The following is a 20976-nucleotide window of genomic DNA, read 5'->3' on the forward strand; positions in this document are numbered from 1 at the left end:
TTTAAAACATATTTTTCCTCCCACCAAGCTCATGTACTTTTTTGTGCCATTAAACCTTGAAGAAAACTGTAAACCTGAGTGCTTCCTTCCAGTCTGTTTTTCTTCTGTTACTGGTGGTTATAGAGGTTGGAATCCCCGTTTTTTACTATTTTGGTTGCTGTTGGAGTTGTTTGGGGGATATGGAAAGCACAGAAGGTTCTCCTCAATCTCCAAATATACTTAGTTGTGTTCAAGACCTGTGAAGCCTTTTAAGTGGGCAAGACTGAAAGAAAGTTGAAAAGACACATTTATGAGCACATGTATGGTGTTAAGAAACGTAATGTCCAAAATGCTCTATATAAACATTCTTTGGACTGCCCAGAGGCAAGGTCTGAGTTTTTTGTTTTAGAGGTTGCTATTCAAGATGTGAGTGGGGGGTGCATGGGAGACTATCCTTGAGTATAGGGAATTATTGTGGCAGATCACCCTAGATGCAAGCAGGACCCCTGGGTTAAATGAGTACATCTCAATAGCACCTCTATTAAAACTCAGGTCTGCCAAGCTATAATAAACTTTTGAAGCAAACACATTTATTTACATTCCTTTTACAAATTCACTTTTCTTACTGGTATAAATATGTATTTTATTAATTTTTACAAACATACTATTGAGTTATTTTACTGACATTATATCAGTGATTGCATGAACACTTTTTACATATATATCTTTACCATTGTTTTTAGGATGTAATTAGTATGTTTTGGCACCAGGCAGCAGCACTTGGAATTTTAAATGTCTTTTTAAATTGTATTTTGTGATTTTATTTGTCATTTTTTGATTTGGGGGACTATTTAATGGGCCTTTGTGATGTAATTTATTATTCTGATGAAGTTCTTGTGAACAAAAACGTATTTGGAGTGTTATCAGCGTTTTGGTGTTTTGCTCATCTACTTTTTTGTGCCATTAAACCTTGAAGAAAACTGTGAACCTGAGTGCTTCCTTCCAGCCTGTTTTTCTTCTGTTCCCTGAAAATGTACTGAAACTCAGACTTACAATTCTGTCAGCAGTCTGGTAGTCAGTGTAGAGGAATCAGGCTCTTGTCTGCACTGAAGCTCACAATTCCTTCAGCAGTCTAACAGTCGGTGTACATAATTCAGGCTATTGTCTCCACTGAAGCTCACAGTTCCTTCAGCAGTCTCGTAGTTAGTAAAGAGGATTCAGGTTCTTGTCTCCTGCAACCAAGTTACAGGGTCACACCTGATCAAGATAATTCACTAACCTGCCCTTCCCCTAACTAGGGCATTATATACCATACCTCTCAACCCCTTAGCATAAGGAATCTGGACAAAGCCTAAAACAATGGAGGGACAAACCCCCCGAAATAGGGACAGATTTTAAATATTGCTGTTATAGACTTAGAAAACAGAATTTGTATTAGAGTGCATTTTCTAAAGAAATGAAGTCTGAAACTGAAATGTGTAACATTGTTTCATTATTTCAGTCCTCAGTGATTTGCCAGAAAGCCACAAATGTTGAGGAACAGGACAAAAATATGAGGTAAAAATCAGGACACTCTGCACAGTTGGGAGGTATTTATACCGCTCAATTTCTTAGTGCAAAATATCTGGACAAAGCCTGAAATAATGGGGATGCAATGGCCCAAAACAGGGATACATTTTAAATATTGCTCTTTTTAACTTAGAAATTTGCTAGAATAACAGAGTTTGTGTTAGCATGTATTTTCTGAAGGAGATGAAGTCTGAATCCCATATATGGCATCATTTAGTGACTTCAATCCTCTCTTTTTTTGCCAGAAAACCACACATTTTATGAGAAATAGACAACAAATAAGAGACTAAATCTGGACAGTTGAGAGGTATGTTAAACACACACACAAACACACACACACACACACACACACACACACACACACACACACACACACACACACACACACACACACACACACACACACACACACACACACACACACACACACACACACACACACACACACCTACCTTCCTCTCTCCTCTCATACAGCAACACACATGTACACACACCTACACCCCGACCTTTTCTCATAGAGCAACACATACACACCATACCTTCTATCACCCAGCAATATACACAGACCTACCTAGCTACCGTCTCTCTGCTCTCTTTCACATGAACACACACCTACCTAGCTACCTTCTCTCTGTTCTCACACAGTAATGTGCGAGTGCACACACACACACACACACACACACACACACACACACACACACACACACACACACACACACACACACTTTCTCTTTCATACATCAACAAATGGCTAGGTTAAACTCCATACACACACCTTCTCTCTCTCTCACACTCACACAGCTACTCCCACTCACATGGCAATACACATGACAACATACACACCTACTCTCTCACACAGTAACAAACACTGACAGTAAAAAAGCCTAGGTTGCCTGCTGATGGATCTAGTCCTGTTAGGATGTCAGCTTATACTGCTATGCTTGATTTAGCAAATTGCATACTTTACATACTATGACATTAAAATAGTTTGACTCTCATATTCCTAAGGTGATATCTCATTCTTAGCTCATTTAGTTGCCGTGTATGACATAAGCTGCATACCTCTTGACAACCCTGTAAATCATTAAATTTGGGACAATGGCCCAGTTCCAGTAAACTGTATGTAATTGAAGACTTTTCTGGGGTTCTCCACTCTGCTGTGCTCCCACATCTTCCCTTCCTTTATCCATGCCCACCTATGCCCAGTCTATTGCCATCTCAAAGAAATCTCTTCATTACTATAAAAGACCCTACAGCTTGCTTTTGCAATCTACTTCCCCATTCATAGCTACCTACTACCCCCTTGGTTACTATTACTACTTTGGTCTCTCATTTGGTCCCTTCTTTTGTCCATTGTACTGCTACTCAGTACTTGGACATTCAGTAAGCAAAACCCCACATCTACCTCAGTAAAACCGTAACAAATTTCTTGTACTGTACTTCACTCCAAATACATATCTGCAATATTGCAAATTTAACTCCAAGTCTCTACTTTACCTTATGTACATAACTGATTACCAATTAAGGTGTTATACTGTTATCTGTGTAATCAACTGATGTCTAATATAAAAATATATGCAGAGTTGTATTTGATATACCAGTCACCATTAGCCTACTCATTACATAACATGCAGCATCCACTCTGTTACAATGGAAAAAGAAATGCAGCCTAAACATTTCTTATACAAATTAATCTAATCTTAACTTTTCTTCCTAACTATACTACCATACTCTATTAAATAGAAGCTATAACTACAATCATATGCCCCAAACAACTACACAATCTAAAAACAGCTTACAGTTCTATAAATGCCCACACATTTTGGTCTTACAGTAACCTGTTAAGGGTGGAATACCTACCAAGAACAAATATCTAAAATTAGATAAACCAGATATATACAAACCTTATTAAAAAATCTAAACTGCTGCAGAAATCTAAGTTCATTTTTTTAAATACAAGGACATGCACTGTAAACCAGAGCCTGTCATATGCAATACAGTTTTGTGCTATCCTAACACACTTAACTGGGGATAACAGTTTCACAGGTACCAGAAGTATGCAAAATAAAATAATATACCTACTTAGCTGGATATCACTGTATACCTGGGATAGAACGAAAGACAAAAACCTGGCTTAAATCACTTCCTGCTGCTGCAGGCAACTCAGGCTATGAGCTGTTTAAGACACTGGTCATATCAAACCTTGGACACAGGAAGCGATCTTCCTTTACCTGACTGAGACTCCGAGCAAGTCGCTCAACCAAACATTACTCCCAGGCAGAATCTGTAACAAGTCCAAGGAGTTGTCTTCCCCAGTTAACAAATACAAATTAGTTTAACTCACTCACAAATGAAGAAATAGTCTTCTGGCTAAAATTATCTGTACTGATTCTACTAGGATGCCTGTTAGTACCACTATTATATACTTGAAGCTTGTTGTGTATCCAGTGTAAATAGCAATATTAATACCGTTGAAGCCCTAGGACCTATGCGTAAAGTTAACTCACAAAAGCAATATGAATAGCAACATTGCATGTACCACCTATTGAGGACAAATCAGTTTGAGAAGACATATCCTGGATAACTACAAACATATTATTCAGTGGGTACTCAGAAAACGGGTTCACCCTTTTATCGATCTATAAAGATTAACACAACTAACAGATATGGATTGCAAAGAGATAAAGTTAATGGAAAGGAAAATATTTTGGACTAGATATGAAGAGGCACCAAATATAATTTCTCAATGAGGAATTATGCTAGACAAAACCTTTTGCCACATGGAAACATACAAAAATACATAGAAATATCTAGTAAAATTGTCAGAAATATGACCAGTTTCAGTAAGGAAACCTGGTCAGTCCATAAGCATAGCAACTGGGAATCATTAAAGTAATCTTTAGGTGATATGATAACTCAATTCAACAAAACCTCTATCTCCACATGAAATGGCCAAGGATCTAAATGCAGGAGTGAAACAAAACCCTGCACTATGACTTATACAAGAAATAAAGTGAATATAAATCAGAGGTAAAGCATAGAAAAACTTGCTTTAGAAAATGCAGTGGACAATCTTCAACAATATTAACACTTACTAAGAGTACCATCACAAAGGCTAAGGAAGACTGATCTACAGAACCTCATTAAATGTTACAGTTTTATTACTAGTCAAACTTTTACAACACATTGTTTTCAAATTGTTTTTCAAAATTTTATCAAAAATCACAACCCTATCTTTTCACAGATAAAATTATACAAAAGTTACTCTTCTAACCTCTTGGAAAAATCTTTTCAATTTTAGTGAAGTAAGGTGTTTTCATCCAAAATTAAAATAGACTTCAACTTTAATGTTAACTTGTTAGTGTCTAATAAATAGTTAATAAAATGATCACACAATAGTTAAGCAACAATACCAGCCATGAGTTAACTAGAACAGAATCAATTTCACGCATATATTAGAAACAGATGCAAGAAAATATAAATAGGTGCACATAAAAAAGTAAATTCACTGTTAAAGGCTGCATGAATATGATATTTTACCCCAGAAAATTACGTGTACCAAGGTTCAAAAATCAAACCGTATGCAATTTAATTCATACCTCATACATTGTTGCTAATTCCCTTAAACACAATACATTCAGTAGTCTCACCCAACAAATGTAATCCAATACATAGATGACAGAATGCTAGTATGTCCTGAGTTTTCACTCAAAGAGCTCCAAACTGATCAACAGTATTCCGTTAATTGATGACTAGCTAGAGAAAATCACCCTACTGCTAAATTCAAAGTAAACAAAACTAATGGTGTTTTCATTACCATCTCAACTATAAAATTGTTGCAACTTTGTAATACTAAGTTAATAATACTAGATATGAGCTAGTGCAAAACATAAAAGTTCTGGGAATAAAAGACCATAGATTAAGATTTAATCAGCACATAATGAACAGACAGAAACTGAGCTATTACAATGTCAAAACGAACTATTTTTACTTCATAATAGAAATTTGTCACTTTATGAACAAAGAAATTTAGTTAAATATGCAAATCATATTCAAACCCCCTCGAAAGCATTAGCTCGTATCATTAACCAGATGAAATCAACACAATTAATTACTGAAATACACTATAACAATACTACATATACTGACAAGACAGATATCATGAAGACCTTTGAAAATATTTTTAATCAGATTTATGGTGAGAAGCAGACACTTTTGCAAGATAAAGACAGAAAAGATTTTCTACAGAAAATCACTTTCCCCAATATTGATAAGGAATTTCATAGAGATTTAATCAAACCGATTACAGTTGAGGAGGTGTTCGAGGCAATCAAGAAACTAAAGTCTCATAAAGCCCCAGGCCCAGATGGTTTGACTTCGGAATTCTACAAATCTTTTAGTGAGATTCTGAGCAGTGTATTGTCACAGACTTTTAATTATATCATTCTAAATAGAATTAATGATCCTCATTTTAATGCCTCAAGGACAGTTCTGATATTAAAGGAGAAAGGTGATTCCAAAAATCCTGATAATTACAGGCCTATATCACTTTTGAATATGGACATGAAAATCATGACATCAATTCTGGCGAGTAGACTGAAAAAGGTAATAAACCCAATAATATCAGAGGAACAGGCGGGGTTTATGGATGGGAGACAGACCACGGATAATACTTTAACGCTCCATACCTTAATCTCTTATGCGAAATATAAAAACCTGAATTTGTACACCCTAATTATTGATGCTCAGAAAGCATTTGATAGGGTTAATTTGGTTTATTTATTTGATACATTACCTTATTTTAATATACCGCAGGAGTTTATCTCAACGTTAAGGATACTATATAAAAATGCATACACAAATTTATTTATAAATCACGAATGCTCGAATAGGATAAAAATCAAAAATGGTACCCGGCAGGGCTGCCCATTATCTCCTATCTTATTTAATCTTTACTTGGCGCCCTTATTTTTACACTTTAAGCAAAATGTTTTTTATAATTCTCCTGTACTGTATGGAATAAAGGTTAGGATGGCTGCCTATGCAGATGATTTAAACATATATTGTACCACACCTGTTTCCGATACTGAAAAAATATTAGCTGCAATAGAAATCTTTGAGAGAATTTCCAACTACAAGCTAAATTTTAAAAAATCTAAAATATTCCCATTAAAGACACCCACACCCTTTTCAATGCTTCCTTTGATAGGACAAGTAATGACGGAAGAAAAGATAAAATATCTGGGGATTGTCTTCTCAACTGAAAATAGAGATTTTTTTATAAACAATGTAAAGTCAACTACAGATCAAATAGCATTGGATCTGGAAAGATGGAGTAGATTGAAGTTACCAATGATGGCAAGAGCAGCTATTATAAGAATGAATGTTCTTCCTAGAATGTTGTATATTTTTAGAGCTGCACAACTCAGAATTACCAAAACATTTTTCAGACAGCTTCATGTAAGATTGGGAAGATTTCTTTGGGAACCTAGGAAGACGAGAATATCATACGAAAAATTGATGGCTCCAAAAAATAAGGGGGGGGTTGGAATTACTGGATTTCGAAATGTACTATTTAGTGATTCAGGCCAACAGGATTTTAAAGACGTCTTACTTCGATAGTAATACTAGAAAATGGACACCCAAATGGGTGCTCTTAACGTACAAGTATATAAATGAAGTGGGAGTCAATGCTAAAGCATTGCCCTTTTTAAATAATTGGACAATGAGTAAATATAAGTTAATGGAGCACATCAAAAGCTATGTAACGGCAATTCAAACTCTTTTCGCTTCCTTAAATTTACTAAAATATATGATGGTTTTTCAACCGTTTCATAGGAACCCAAATTTAACAATTGGTGGTCAATTGATTGATTTAAAGAAATTCCCTTTAATCATGGAGTTAACTGTACTCGATTTATATCCTTTTCTAGGAGTACCAGTACATTATATTCTAAAAGAAATAGAACTTCCTATTTCCTATTTAACTATAGTAAGACAGCTAAAAGACTTGGTTATAAACTATTTTAATAACTATGACATGAAAGAGGAGGATTTAACCATTTCTCGTAATTTATGGGAAGCGCTGTTGCAGGATAGAAAATATATTACCGCAGCATATAAATTGATAAAAGAGAGGAAGTATAATAATTATATTCTTTTATCGAGTTACTGGAGAGAGAAATTGATATTGCCAGATGACAATAAGATATTAAAGGCATTTGAGTTAACATTAAAGTCCGTATCCCTTCAGAAATTGGTATTTACGCAGCTGATGATATTTAACAATGCATACTATACTCGTCTCACTTTGCACAAATTTGATGCGAAGAATTCACCCATATGCCCAAAATGCTTAGATCAGACAGCAGATTTACTTCACATGTTCTGGAGTTGTAAGTGCATTTATAAATTGTGGAATTCATTAAAATTGCAGTTACAAAAAATGGGTTACCAAAGTTCAACACTCTCTTGGGAGTTTATGATTCTTCATATTCCCCGGAGAATCTAGATAAATCAAAAACGATTGTAATTATGAATATTTGCCTATTAATTAAATTATATATAGCCACAAATTGGTTGAACCCAGCCCAGACATCGTGGGAAAATTTCAGATTATTGGCAATAAAACACATCTTAGCGCATAAACTGTTAATTAGTGACCACAAGAAAAATATCAATAATATAAAAATATGGGAGCAAATTTTTAATATTGTTTTGGCTTAGAGGTTACTATCCACTTATTCTCGGGAACCAGAGTATAGTCTAAATCAACCTTAGATTAGATAGAAAATGTATAGAAAAGACAGATTGTTGGCTTTGATTAAGTTAATGTTGGATTTTTATTATTTTCCTTTTGATTGTTATTGCTGTATCTTTGATCAATACATGAGGTTGATATATATGTGAAATTAACCAATGGAAGCATCTTGTATATATTGTATATAATGTGTGAATTTGTAATATGGTTGTGAAAAATAATAAAAAATGTTTATTGAAAAAAAAAAAGATTTAATCAGCACATCAAACATACACTTCATATTGTATATCTAAATCTATAGATATCAGCATGCTTAGTTTATGAAACCTTTCCCAACAGAATATGTATGCAAGGCTACGGTCCAAACCTCTCAGCACCCTAATTTCCTAAATACCTCACATATTTGCACTAACCTGTAAGTTATCATATCTAGCTAAACTGGTATAATCCTATAATAAAACTGCAAAGTTTTTAAATAACCAGATTGACCATACATACACACACAAACACATCACTTTATGACACTCCCTTAACTGTCTGGAGCTATAAGCCTCTTCTCATATTATAACTGCCCATAACATCCTCTATGCCAATACAGGTTCCCTGATACCTGTCAGTTATTAAAATGGAACACAACCCCCCAGAGGACTGCACTCACTTAACACCTAGTTCTTCTTTCAGCTTTTCCCTGTTAGGGGTTGCCACAGCGGAACTCCAGTCCACTAATGATTGGCAGCAGATTTTTATGGGTGCCGAGGTGCCAGCTCGATGCCCAACCTTCAACGAAGGCACGCCCATTCTACGCATGTCTTTCGAATGCCACTCGACCGCGGGGAGGATATGCAGACTCCACACAGAAGGCGCTCTCACCGAAAATCGAACGGGAGAACCTCTTGCTGTGAGACAACAATGCTACCGCTGCACCACCACGGTTTACTTTCTCAAAAATCTGAAAAAAGTCATAATAGTGGCCATCTATACTATGCAAATGATACCCATCTATGGAAATCTGTCACAGCAGATACTAGAAATATCACATTTTCAAACAGATTTTAAACTGTACATAAAACATATAAGTGCACCAACATTTCTGTAAGGCAACACATTCATTAGTAATACTCTTTCTTATTCTAAATCTCATCTATAATTCAATGCCAATGAATTCATACCCAAAATGGTCATGCCCTTGTACTAGCCTCATCACTAAGTCTCCCTCCTCATGCAATCAATTCAAACAAGTCACAAAATTCTTACATGTAATAAAATAATCTCCAGGTTACAGTGTTCAAATTAAATAACTGCTTTGAAAAATCATGCATATGCCTTAATTACTACCTGCTAAAATTACAGTGGGAGTATTTGCATATAACAGTATAGTGCAGACTATTCTGTAGGTGTGATTTTTACATGCCATATACACCAAGCTTAACTGTGTCCAACTATTAATGTAAATGTTGTACACTGTATGAAACATTGCTGTCAGCTATTAAGTTGTATGTTATACAGTACATTTTTCACTTACTCAAAAGTTTGCAATTTGTAGCTTGTGTCCTTGGTCCTCGACTGAAAAACGGTTTTGCACAGCTGGAATTTCCAAGTAAACAAAGGAAATTAATTAAATTAGATTAGTAGCCAGAATTCTCTGGGTTCTACATGATACTGGACCTTAACTTTTGTAAAGACTTGGAACTAAGAAAAAACTCTGTCCTTAACCATGATTATGATTGGGAAAGGATGCATTCTGAGTGTTGCAAGTCTACAGAAGTCTCATATTGTAGTTTCAATTTCTGGTTCTTTGGTATTGCATTTCCTTGGATAATCTTTGTTACTTTTATTCTTTGTGAATGAACTGGTTATTTAGCTTGTAATTTGAATGTAAAAAGTTAAGTTTATAATAGTTCAGTTATATATGCATACTTCACTATCATGTGCGGAAAAAGTAGCCCTATCTGGCTAATATGATAAATTGTGTCATAGATGTTTCTGTAGAGGCAGCATCCAACTTTTAAAGCATATCAACACAATGATCACTGGTATTTCACCACAGGACTATAGTAATGTGCCTTTTGCTTTTGCCCATGACAGCAGTATGTTAAGAAGACGTGAGAAAGAATAAAAGAAACAAGAAGCAGACAGAGTGATAGAGAAAGATGATAACCAAAGTGATAAGAGAAATGCACACATCATTGTACTGCCAAATGCTGCTGGCACTGCTTTCCAACTCTTGTTTATTTTCCCTCTTTGTTATAATTGACTGGTTTTCACACTGCATTGCCAATTACAAGCTGTTGATGTTTTTAAATGTTTGACTACAGTTTTGGGTATTTACTATATTTTTAATAAATGAAAAAAGCCATCTCAGAAATCAGCAAAATAGTTTACTGTGTCTTGGTGCATGAAGGCAATAGTGATAAAACTCAACCACAGAACAAGCTTTCTTACAGTGACAAAGTATTAACATATAAAAAAGTTTGTTGTGTGTTGGGTTTTAATATTATTGTTAAATTAAAGGGAATTCTACTCTTTTTAGAGCTGACTTGCCTGCTCTGTTTTATTTAACATACATTGGATTTACCTTCTTTTGAACTTATTTTATCTTGCTTATTTATAAATGCTAAATGACTACAAAATGCACAAACAATGTGCCTTACAGAGAAACAAAAGCTGACTGAAGGTAGTAATAATTTATTTTTCATCATTTAAATGGTATTATCTGTACTTTAGTACAATTGAAAATAACCTTAAGAGAAAAATACAATTTCAATAAATGATAAACTTCATGAAACACTATATATGGTGAGCAGAAATTCATTCTACAGAACAGAACAGAACAGAATAGATTCTGAAAATGAAGATGAAAGAGAATACATTGTTCATCTCGCAGTGACTTGTACTATCCCTGGGTGCCTGAACTTTCTTTTCAAAGTTCTTTTCAACTTTCCCTTATGGTACTTGTCCACTATCAGTCTTATACTGGTGTTTAGCCATAGATGGAGTTTTGTCACCTGCAATCCAATTCTGGGAAGACCTCATGCCAGCAGCAGGGACAGCTACTGGCCTCACACCATCCACAGGCTGAGCCTCAATCACAAGGACTTGGGCCCCCTGTGTGGCACCAGGCAAACAGACTTCCATATACCACATTTCCCTGTACCTGTTGTCTGGGTGAGGATTTGTCTCTGGGCTTTTCCCACTTCACTCGATGCTACAGAGGGAATCCTAATTAGTTTCATCTCTTCTTAAGTAATATGTTTAAATCTGGTGGAACACCATGTCTGATCTGAGGTCAATTTCCACGAGTAGTTGAGTGGGGGTTGTGGCCAGGAGGTCACAAGGTTGGATGGACGAGCCACCCCTCCCCTGGCCTGCACCTGTTCCCCCCACTGGACTCCAGATGACAGAGGTTTGGGTGACCTCACTCTGGGCACGTGGAAACAAACAGGTTGGGCCATGCCCCCCCAAGAGGGCAGCCAAGTGGAGGTATCACTGACAGCTTCCAGGGGGTGGGCCAGACATGTGCCATCACCCTCCTGTCCGTGGCTTGGATGGGCTTCCTGGCTCAGGCCAGGAGAGAGACTCCTCTCTTCTGTCCTAATTTGCTCTTGGGTGGCTGGGGTGCCTCAGCCACAACCTCACTGGGAGGGAATCCCCCAGGGAAGATGGAAGGTGCAATGACCCTCAGACAGGAGTAACCTGAGGGCCCTGCAAAGTGCTTTCAAAGTGTCGATGATCAATGTGTCTTGCAATTCACATTAGTTGTAACAGTTAGCTGTGTTCTTTATCTTTGCATGAGCCGAGTGATCCACTGCTCAGAGTTGTACCATTCTTTTCCACTGCCATTGGCACCAATACCAACCCGGCATCACACAGAGAGGCAAGCAGGTGAGGTTTCACGGGTATCATTGTGAGCAACCTGACCAGGGTTACTGTCCCAGCTACAGGGGATGGAAGGGACTCCCTCAGCGGCTGGTGCATAGCCACCTCATCTCTGGTCGGATGGTGGGCGGAAGTCTTGATGACCTTCTGGGTCTTCAAACTGATGCCCAGTGGGCAGTGGGGTGTCCTCCTTGGGTACCCATGACCACCATCAAGGAGAGAAGATGACGGTCAACACCCACCTGAGAGTGGCCTCACATGGTAGGAGGGGAGGGTGCGGTATCCCCTGTTAGGACAATGCCTTCTCCATTATGTGGAGAGGAGGTTCATCACCTCCATGGCATGTGGTGGACATTGCTGCCACCCATGCAATTCCTCCACACCCATCCCCTCAGGAGGGTGGAGGAGCATCCAACACCACCATGTCCCAACTGCAGGACCCAAGTGGACCTTCCTCCTGCCACTGGGAGTTGAGGGGGAAAGATGCCACCTCACCCCCTCCCCAGGTGTTGCAGGCTTGGTCCCACTGGCCTCCACTGGGGCGGTAGAGAGAGAGAGAGAGGGGTGGAGTGGTGGTGTGAGGAAAGGCAATCCCCAAGGATGGCACCATCCTGGGAACCTCCCTGTTAATGATCCTTCCACAGTTTCACCTACAAAAATCATGTTATGACTTTTACTTCCTCTAGATAGTTAAGTTTGACAGTCTTCTTATCAGATCGCCGGGTCCATGACAGACTCCAGAAGGGTTAAGCTGAGGACCTCACTAAACCTTCCAATATGTAGTAGCAATGTGTGGTGTGTACAAAGGGTATGGACTTAATCAATGTGAGCTTTTGACCTGCACTTACTGGGAATTCCTAATTTGTGGGGAATAATTGCAATCAACAGTCGCTATCACGAATAGTGTTCAGCAGATTACCCGGACCTGTCAGCCAAGGGTAGACACATGCTGATCCATTCAATGTAGCACACATACAGCCCTGGACATCTAAGGGCATCACAGATCTGTTATTGCTCAATTTTGTGTAGCTGAAAGCCACTTGTCCCTCTAAGAAGTTGGAGATGACCTCCCGCAGCTGCATAACTAGTTACCATGGTGGAGTATCATTTGTTATCGGAATTAACTAGACAATTCGCTCCACCAGCTATGAATGCCCAAGCATTACCACTCATAGAATCAAGAAAGAGCTATCAATCTGTCTATCCTTTCCATGTCTCAGCTGGGTGAGGTTTCCCATGTTGAGTCAAATTAAGCCACAAGCTCCACTCCTGGTGATGCCCTTCTATGACTTCCTTTAAGTTTCAGTTTTGCAACCATACTCCTTCAAGAACCCAAAGATTTTGGTTTCCTGGAAGTTTCCTGGTGGGTCATGGGAATAATGCTACCAGATCACTAGGCAGCATCATCTTTGAACCTCAGACTTTCATTTTTGATTAAGAAAAAACATTCTTTGAAAGTGCTTTCACTTTCATTCATCTTGCTCAGGTCCAAGAACTTTACCTTTAGCAGTACAATGCGAATGCCCCCAGCCATCCCTCGTAATCATGGCCCCAGTTCTGAAAACCAACAAAGTAGAACCGGAGTCCTATTCCATTATTCCTAGCTGAAGTATTCAGGTGACTGGCCTGCTTTGAACACTCTCATTTTTTTTTTATATTTGGGGCAAGTTGGACAGTCCTGACATTGATGAGTTGAACAATATGATCTCTAGTATGCATAGTACTACTTGCTCTTTAGACCCATGTCCCTCTTGGCTTGTGGTAACATCTTTTGAAGTCATTGGTCCATTAATTCTTGAAATCATCACTACCTCTCTTAGGCTTGGTGTGTTCTGTACATGCATTGGTGACCCCAATTCTTAAAAAGGTTGGACTTGATTCAGATGATCTTGATAACTATTTTCTTATATCTAAATTCCCTTTGTACTATCTCTAAACTCCCTTTGTCCTATCTCTAAACTCCCTTCTTCCTTTTTCTAAACTCCCTTTGTCCTATCTCTAAACTCCATTTGTCCTATCTCTAAACCCCCTTTGTCTTATCCCTAAACTCCCTTTGTCCTATCTCTAAACTCCATTTGTCCTATCTCTAAACTCCCTTTTTCCTATATATAAACTTCCCTTTTCCTAAATCTAATCTCCCTTGGTCCTGTCTCTAAACTCCCTTTGTCCTATCTCTAAACCCCATTTGTCCTATCTCTAAACTCCCTTCTTCCTTTTTCTAAACTCCATCTGTCCTATCTCTAAACCCCCTTTGTCTTATCCCTAAACTCCCTTTGTCCTGTCTCTAAACTCCCTTTGTCCTATATCTAAATTTCCCTTTTCCTAAATCTAATCTCCATTGGTCCTGTCTCTAACCCCCCTTTTTCCTGTCTCTAAACATCATTTTACTATATCTAAGCACTCTTCTTTCTATGTCTAAATGACATTTGTCTTGTCTCTAAACTCCCTTTTTTCTATCTCTAACCTCCCTTTCTCCTATTTCTAAACCTCCCTTGTCTTATCTCTAACCTCCCTTTGTCCTATCTCTAAACTCCCAAATTTTGAGCTTGAACTTGACAGACCATATTTTCTTGTACTGCAGCAGTTTTCAACATATTCAAAGACAGATATGTAAAACAAAAACTAAAGCCAATACAGCCTATTTTTCAGCATACAAGCAGCAAAATAATTCTGTTTATGGAATAGATGCTTCATATGAGTAGGTAATTTAACAAAACCAGAAATGTTTTTTATCATGTAATAAACAAATGTGAATAAATAGAAGAGAAAGTCCACCAGGTTAATGCTGCTAATGAACTTCTTGTTTTTTGCAAGCTATGATACTGAACAAATCCCTTAACCAGACATTGTCCCCAAGTTGTCCTTAAAAAGGGGCACGTGTCTGGTAGATTTACCCAGTTAATTAATAAATGGGTAATGTTGGGTCTATATTATGTGATCGAAGAAACTCTTCTTCGAACATATAATAATCGACACATATACAGTGAATGCTGTAAACCGTGAATGGCCATGTCCTCTAATTTTTTCCTCGGGGAAAAAATTCAGTTGGCCATTATTGAGAGTCACCCTTTTCTTCAAAGTAGAGCAATTGATTAGTGTTTTAAAGTTTGTTTTTTATTTTACGGCCATGTGAATTTTTTCTTGAGGCAAAAATTCGAGGACGTGGCCATTCCTGGTTTACAGCGTTCACTGTATATGTGTCATTTATTATGTGTTGAAAGAAGAGATTTTTTGATCACATAATATAGACCCAGTAATGTGAGTACAAAAGCTGTTCAGAATGCATACTTATTTCATATAGATATATATTCAGCTCTGTTTGCTAGTGAGTAACAAGAGACAATTTTTTTTTCACAGTTCATCACAAACTAAGGCAAATGATTATAAAGCAATATCTGATGGAAAGAAACAGCACAATGAGGTTCAGGCAAATGGCACCAGTATTCCCTAGCTGCAGCAAAGTACGGAATGAACCAGTTCAATAACCAAATGAAGAAAAATTCTTTAATTCACTAACATGGATTTAGCTCTTTCATCTACAAGCCCATAGACTTCATCAGAATCATTTTAAAACTCAGTTGACTATGTTTAAATATTAATTCCCAACATGTGGGCAGACAATTTGTACATCCCACAATGGGTTTTAGAATTGAGCCCTGTTTTTATGCTGACTGCAGGTCTAGCAATCTACTATATTTTAGTTATTGCGTGGTATGTTATTCTTTTTATAGAGGCAAAACCAACCGTTGTTTTAAAGACAGGATTTTAGAGCACGTCAGGGACATCAGGAATGGGAAAGAAACAAGTGCCCTAGCTATGCATGTTAAGAGTGAAGGCACAACACACAAGTTTAAGTTTCTTGCCCTAGAATTGGTTCACAAGAAGGGCAAGAGAGGTGGAGATCTTAATAACAGCACTGAAGCTGGAGAGCAGAAATGGATTTTATTATTTCAAGCAGATAAACCACCTGGGCTTAATAGTAAAGTTTCAGTAAAATCATTCCTGAAAAATAGAGCCCTGAAACACTGAGTGATGCTATAGTTAACTAGCATCTCAAAGCTATGAGTTAGTGCTCCTTTATTTATGACTTTTATTGTTCATTGAATGTGATTGTTGTTCTCTGAACATTGATTAGTTTTAGTTGAGTTGTTTTCATTAGGATGATATTTAAATGTTCTGTTTGAGTCTGTATTTGTAGTCTGAAGAAGCGTTTTTTTTATCCGTGAAAGTGCTTACTATTAAACCTTTTTGTATACGTGCCGGCAGTGTGTTACCGGTGTTTGACTTTTTCTACAGTTTCTCCTTTTATACACTGGTAACTTGATTCAGTAACAGGATTATTTTTGGTGTGCTTCTGATATTCCCTTTATACTCTAATCTATGCTTTAGATTACATCCTGTTTTGTATACAAAAATGGGATTTTCTCCCAAAATATTGTACACATCCATATCACTCTTCAGTAAAACCCAATTGTGCTTAACTATATCTTTAATAGCTTCTACAAATGGGTTATATTCCAGCATTCCAGGCCTGCTGAATCTAGCTTTGTTTGTATAACTTGAGCACTAATCCAGGCAATCTTTTTTGGAGAAGGTTCCCTGCACCCTCGTGGCAGGAGTGTGCAGTTAGAACTTGTCAGATTGAAGACTGCTGGAACAGGGCTCAGTTTTGAGTTTTTTTACTGGTTAATTGGGTAATTTGTTTAAATCAGTTTGCTCGTTTTCTATTGTTATATATAAAGAATGCACTTTATTCATCTGCTTTTACTGTATTTGTGTTTCTGCCTACCTTATTTTGTTTGTGCTTCTTCTTAAAAGTACTCAGTTGTATTATTCTGCTGCAATTATTACTGCTTGGTAGTAGCCTGATTAAATTTTAACTGATATTCTAAGCCTTTTGGTTTAAGCACTTGGGCTTCAAACCAGTTGTTTTACATTAAGGTTTGTGGACTGCATTGTTGTGGCAGGACAGGTAGCTTACATCTTTCTAAGTTGGGAATTGCTGATTGAAGGCTCAGTGTCTGTTATTCTAAAAGCACATTAGTTCTGGCTTAAGCATTTTGGCTTCAGGCCAGTTATTTTACATTAAGAAGGTTTGTGGTTTGCAATCTTGTGGGAGGAGAGGCTAGATTCTACCCTTCTGAGCTGGGAATTTCTGGTTAAAGGCTTATTGTGCTTGCTTATTTGATCTGTTTCTTTCTGAAATTTGTGTGCCTTTTTTGCTGTAGCCCAGAAGTTAGTAGTTTATTGGCTTTTTTGGGCTAATTTCTCTCTCTTTCATTGCCCTACTATAACAAACGCATTTGGCGGTTTTGAGCGCCGGGCAGTACTGGTTAGCTAGGGTTAAACTATTCCTGGCTCCACGAAGTCTGCTCTTCAATTTTCCCTTGGAACTAGACAAACTTTCAACTTAAGCACTCAAACCATTCATTTCACAGCCCCTCACTTGCTCAAAACTCATAGCAAGCACTAATTAACCCCTTGCACTAGACCCCCTAGACTGTCCAGAAGGACAAGGTTCTCGATTCGTCCCTACCAGCTACTCAGTAAAACAGCTCACTTTACCTATTCAGGCATGTCCAAAGGGCAGTTTCAGGTGTACTCTCCAGTCCAACTGGTGAATCTGGGCATTTTGAGGCAATCTTACAACTGCCTCATGTACACAGAAAACCCTCTCCTCCTACCACCAAACACTAATATATGCGAGAGATGCAATTATACAGCCAAACTGGAGGCAAAGCTCTCTCAACCCAAGAATGGAACTGTCAGTCAAGAGGAGAAGGAAAATACTTGCAACACACCACCAGTCTCACATAGACCTATTAAACCAACACTGGTAAATAACACACATAAATACACAAAAAACGTACTCAGAGGCTCTAAATAAAAATCTGCAAAAGCAACAGAAACTTCCAAAGCAGACATCCAAGCAACCTCCACACCCCATCACATACCATGAAACACATACTTCACATAATCAGTGTGCCACGCAATCACAGCCCTTAAGGCATAATAACATACCCAACACACTAGTAATAGGTGACTCTATAGTCAGGCACACTGATGTCCCACTAACTAGGCTGGACAAGGAGAAGATTACAGTACACAAGCACTCAGGCCACTCTAGAACAACTAAAAATATGACTCTGTCATTGTCCATGTTGGTGTGAATGACCTGAGATGTACCTCCCTGGACTACATGAAAAGAGACATGGAAGAGCTCTCTGATGATGTAGCCCAGGCTGGTGTGAGCCTGACCCTGAATAGCATCCTGCCCTCACCAAGAATGATGCCACAGTATAAAGAAAAAAATGATCAATTTCAACAATTGTCTAAGTTTCTGGTGTCATTCAAAGGGGATCCAGTATCTGTCCACTTGGGATGACATGCTCGATAAGCCACGTTGCTTCACAAGAGTTGGCTTGCACCTGTCACAGTTAAGCTTTCGAATACTGGCCAAGGCTTTTGCCACCCCCATAGTGCCTTTTTTAGACAAGGTTCAAAAGACAAACCCATCACCGTAAATAGTACAAGTAACCAAAAACTAAGGGTAATGCTACTAAATGCCAGAAGTCTAAACCTGAAAATGCATGCACTCGAGGCACTCCTCAGTATGGAGAATATCAATATCTGTGCAGTAACAGAAATCTGGTTTAAGGCTACAGAGAGCACCCCAGCGCTACCAGGCTATTACTCCTACCATACTTTTCGGCCACAGAACCAGGACCGAAACACAAAAGGTGGGGGTGTATCCATATCCATCAAGGATACCCACACCTCCAGGTTAGAGGCACAGCACAATGCCTTAGAAATCATCCATGTGCAACTAACAATGAGCAAAACTGCAATTCAAATTGTAGCTTGCTACAGATCACCCACCATGACCCAGGACCCCCATTCTGCATTTCTGGAGACATTGGAAAATATGAAGGTCCTACCAAATGTCCTAATATTGGGTGATTTCAATTACCCAAACATTAACTGGGACAACAACTCAAGTATTAACTCCCTTGCCCAATGCTTCCTAGAATTTATAAACTCGAACACCCTGGATCAACTGGTCAACACCCCCACCAGAGGTGACAACATATTGGACCTGGTAATCACCAACATGGGTGACCAGTGTTCTACACTGTAGGTCAAACCCTCGCTGGTTAGATCAGACCATAGACTAATCACTCTGGATATCCACATTCTGCCTCCACCCCCAATCAAGGAAACCACTGTGAAAAACTTTTCAAAAGCAAACGTCACATTACTTAAGACCGAGGTGGAAAGGTTCACAGCCCCCATGCTAAAGGACAATGCTGTCCAAGCTTCTGAATCCCTTACAAAGGCACTCTATGAGCACCTGCAAGAATGCATGGATCATGCTATCCCAAGCAAAACCAAGACTCACACCTCCAAGAAAAGGAAACCAGTCTGGTGGACCCCTACCATAAAGAAGCTATACAACAGAAGGAGGAAACAAGTGCAGAAAAGAGTAAAATCCCAAGAAGGAAAGACATCCCTGATCAGTATCAGCAAGAAACTATGATCCCTCATAAAATTATCCAAGGCTAGCTTCGAAAGAAAAATTTTCAAGGACTCCAAAGATAACCACAAAGTGTTCTTTAGCTATGTCAAGAACTTAAGTGGAAACTCTCAGATATGCTCTGAGTTAGTGCAGAATGGCACAAAATACAATAGCCATAGGGCTATGGAGTGCATCATCATGGAATTCATTAACAGAGACATTGGGAACCTTCAAACATTGGACCCTACCCTGTTTGGCTTTGTTAAGGGCAGATCATGCCTCCTAAACCTGGTGGACTTCTTTAAGACAGTTAACAAGGCTTTAGACAAGGGAAAGGCGGTCCACACAGCCTACCTAGACCTCGCAAAGGCTTTCAACACCATTCCCCATTCTGGTATTATAGACAAGCTCATCGGCCTGAACATAAACCCCTACATCACTAGATGGGTTGCCAATTGGCTCATGGATAGAACACAGATGGTGAGAGTTGCAGGCTCTAGGTCCGACTCTAAACCGGTTACAAGTGGCATCCCGCACAGTCTTGGGACCCCTCCTGCTTGGTATATACTTCTCAGAGATACAGGCAAACACAAGAGGACTATGGCTGACCAAGTTCACAGACGACTGCAAACTGGGGGCCATAACTGACTCTCCAGCTGATACAGACATCCTCCAGAAGGGTCTCACTGAGACGGATACCTGGTGTCAAAATCATGGCCTCAAGCTAAATGCCAAAAAGTGCATAGTCATCCCCTTTGGAAAAAAACAAAGTACCTGCAAGCTACCACATATGTGGTAGTCCCCTAAATACAGAAAATGTAATAAGGGATCTGGGGACCCAAGTAGATAGTAATCTCTCCTTTGATAATCATATTGCCAACACGGTTAGAAAATCCTTTTATGTGGCCCACCTAATCACAAAAGGGTTCGCATTTAGAACAAAAGAGGTTATTGTGCCCCTCTACTCATCACTCATCAGACCCATCATAGAGTACAACACCCCATATGGGATGTACCTTACAAGATAGCTGGAAAGACCACAGAAGTACCTCACCAAGAGGATTACTGGCCTCAAACATGCCCTATCCAGCCCAACTGAAGAAACTCTAGCTGTACTCAGTTGCATACCACTTACTCAGAGGTGATCTCTGCCTGACATACAAGGCCATGTCCAACCCAGAATTGATGGACATGCTCCACCTAAAAAAAAAAAAAAAATCCCCAAGAGCCACATGCTCTAGGGATCTAAACCTCACCACAATGATAAATAGGACAT

The 20976-nt window shown here is 38.6% G+C and overlaps 1 pseudogene; it reads right to left on the bottom strand.

The window, feature by feature from the left end:
- Positions 1–11980: 11980 nt before the first annotated feature.
- LOC122809809 lies at positions 11981–12125 on the bottom strand (annotated as a pseudogene).
- Between the last annotated feature and the right edge of the window lie 8851 nt (positions 12126–20976).

The sequence above is a fragment of the Protopterus annectens genome, chromosome 8.part0 (genome assembly GCF_019279795.1).
Source record: "Protopterus annectens isolate FY-2018-M chromosome 8.part0, PAN1.0, whole genome shotgun sequence".
NCBI classification, from domain to species: Eukaryota; Metazoa; Chordata; order Ceratodontiformes; family Protopteridae; genus Protopterus; species Protopterus annectens.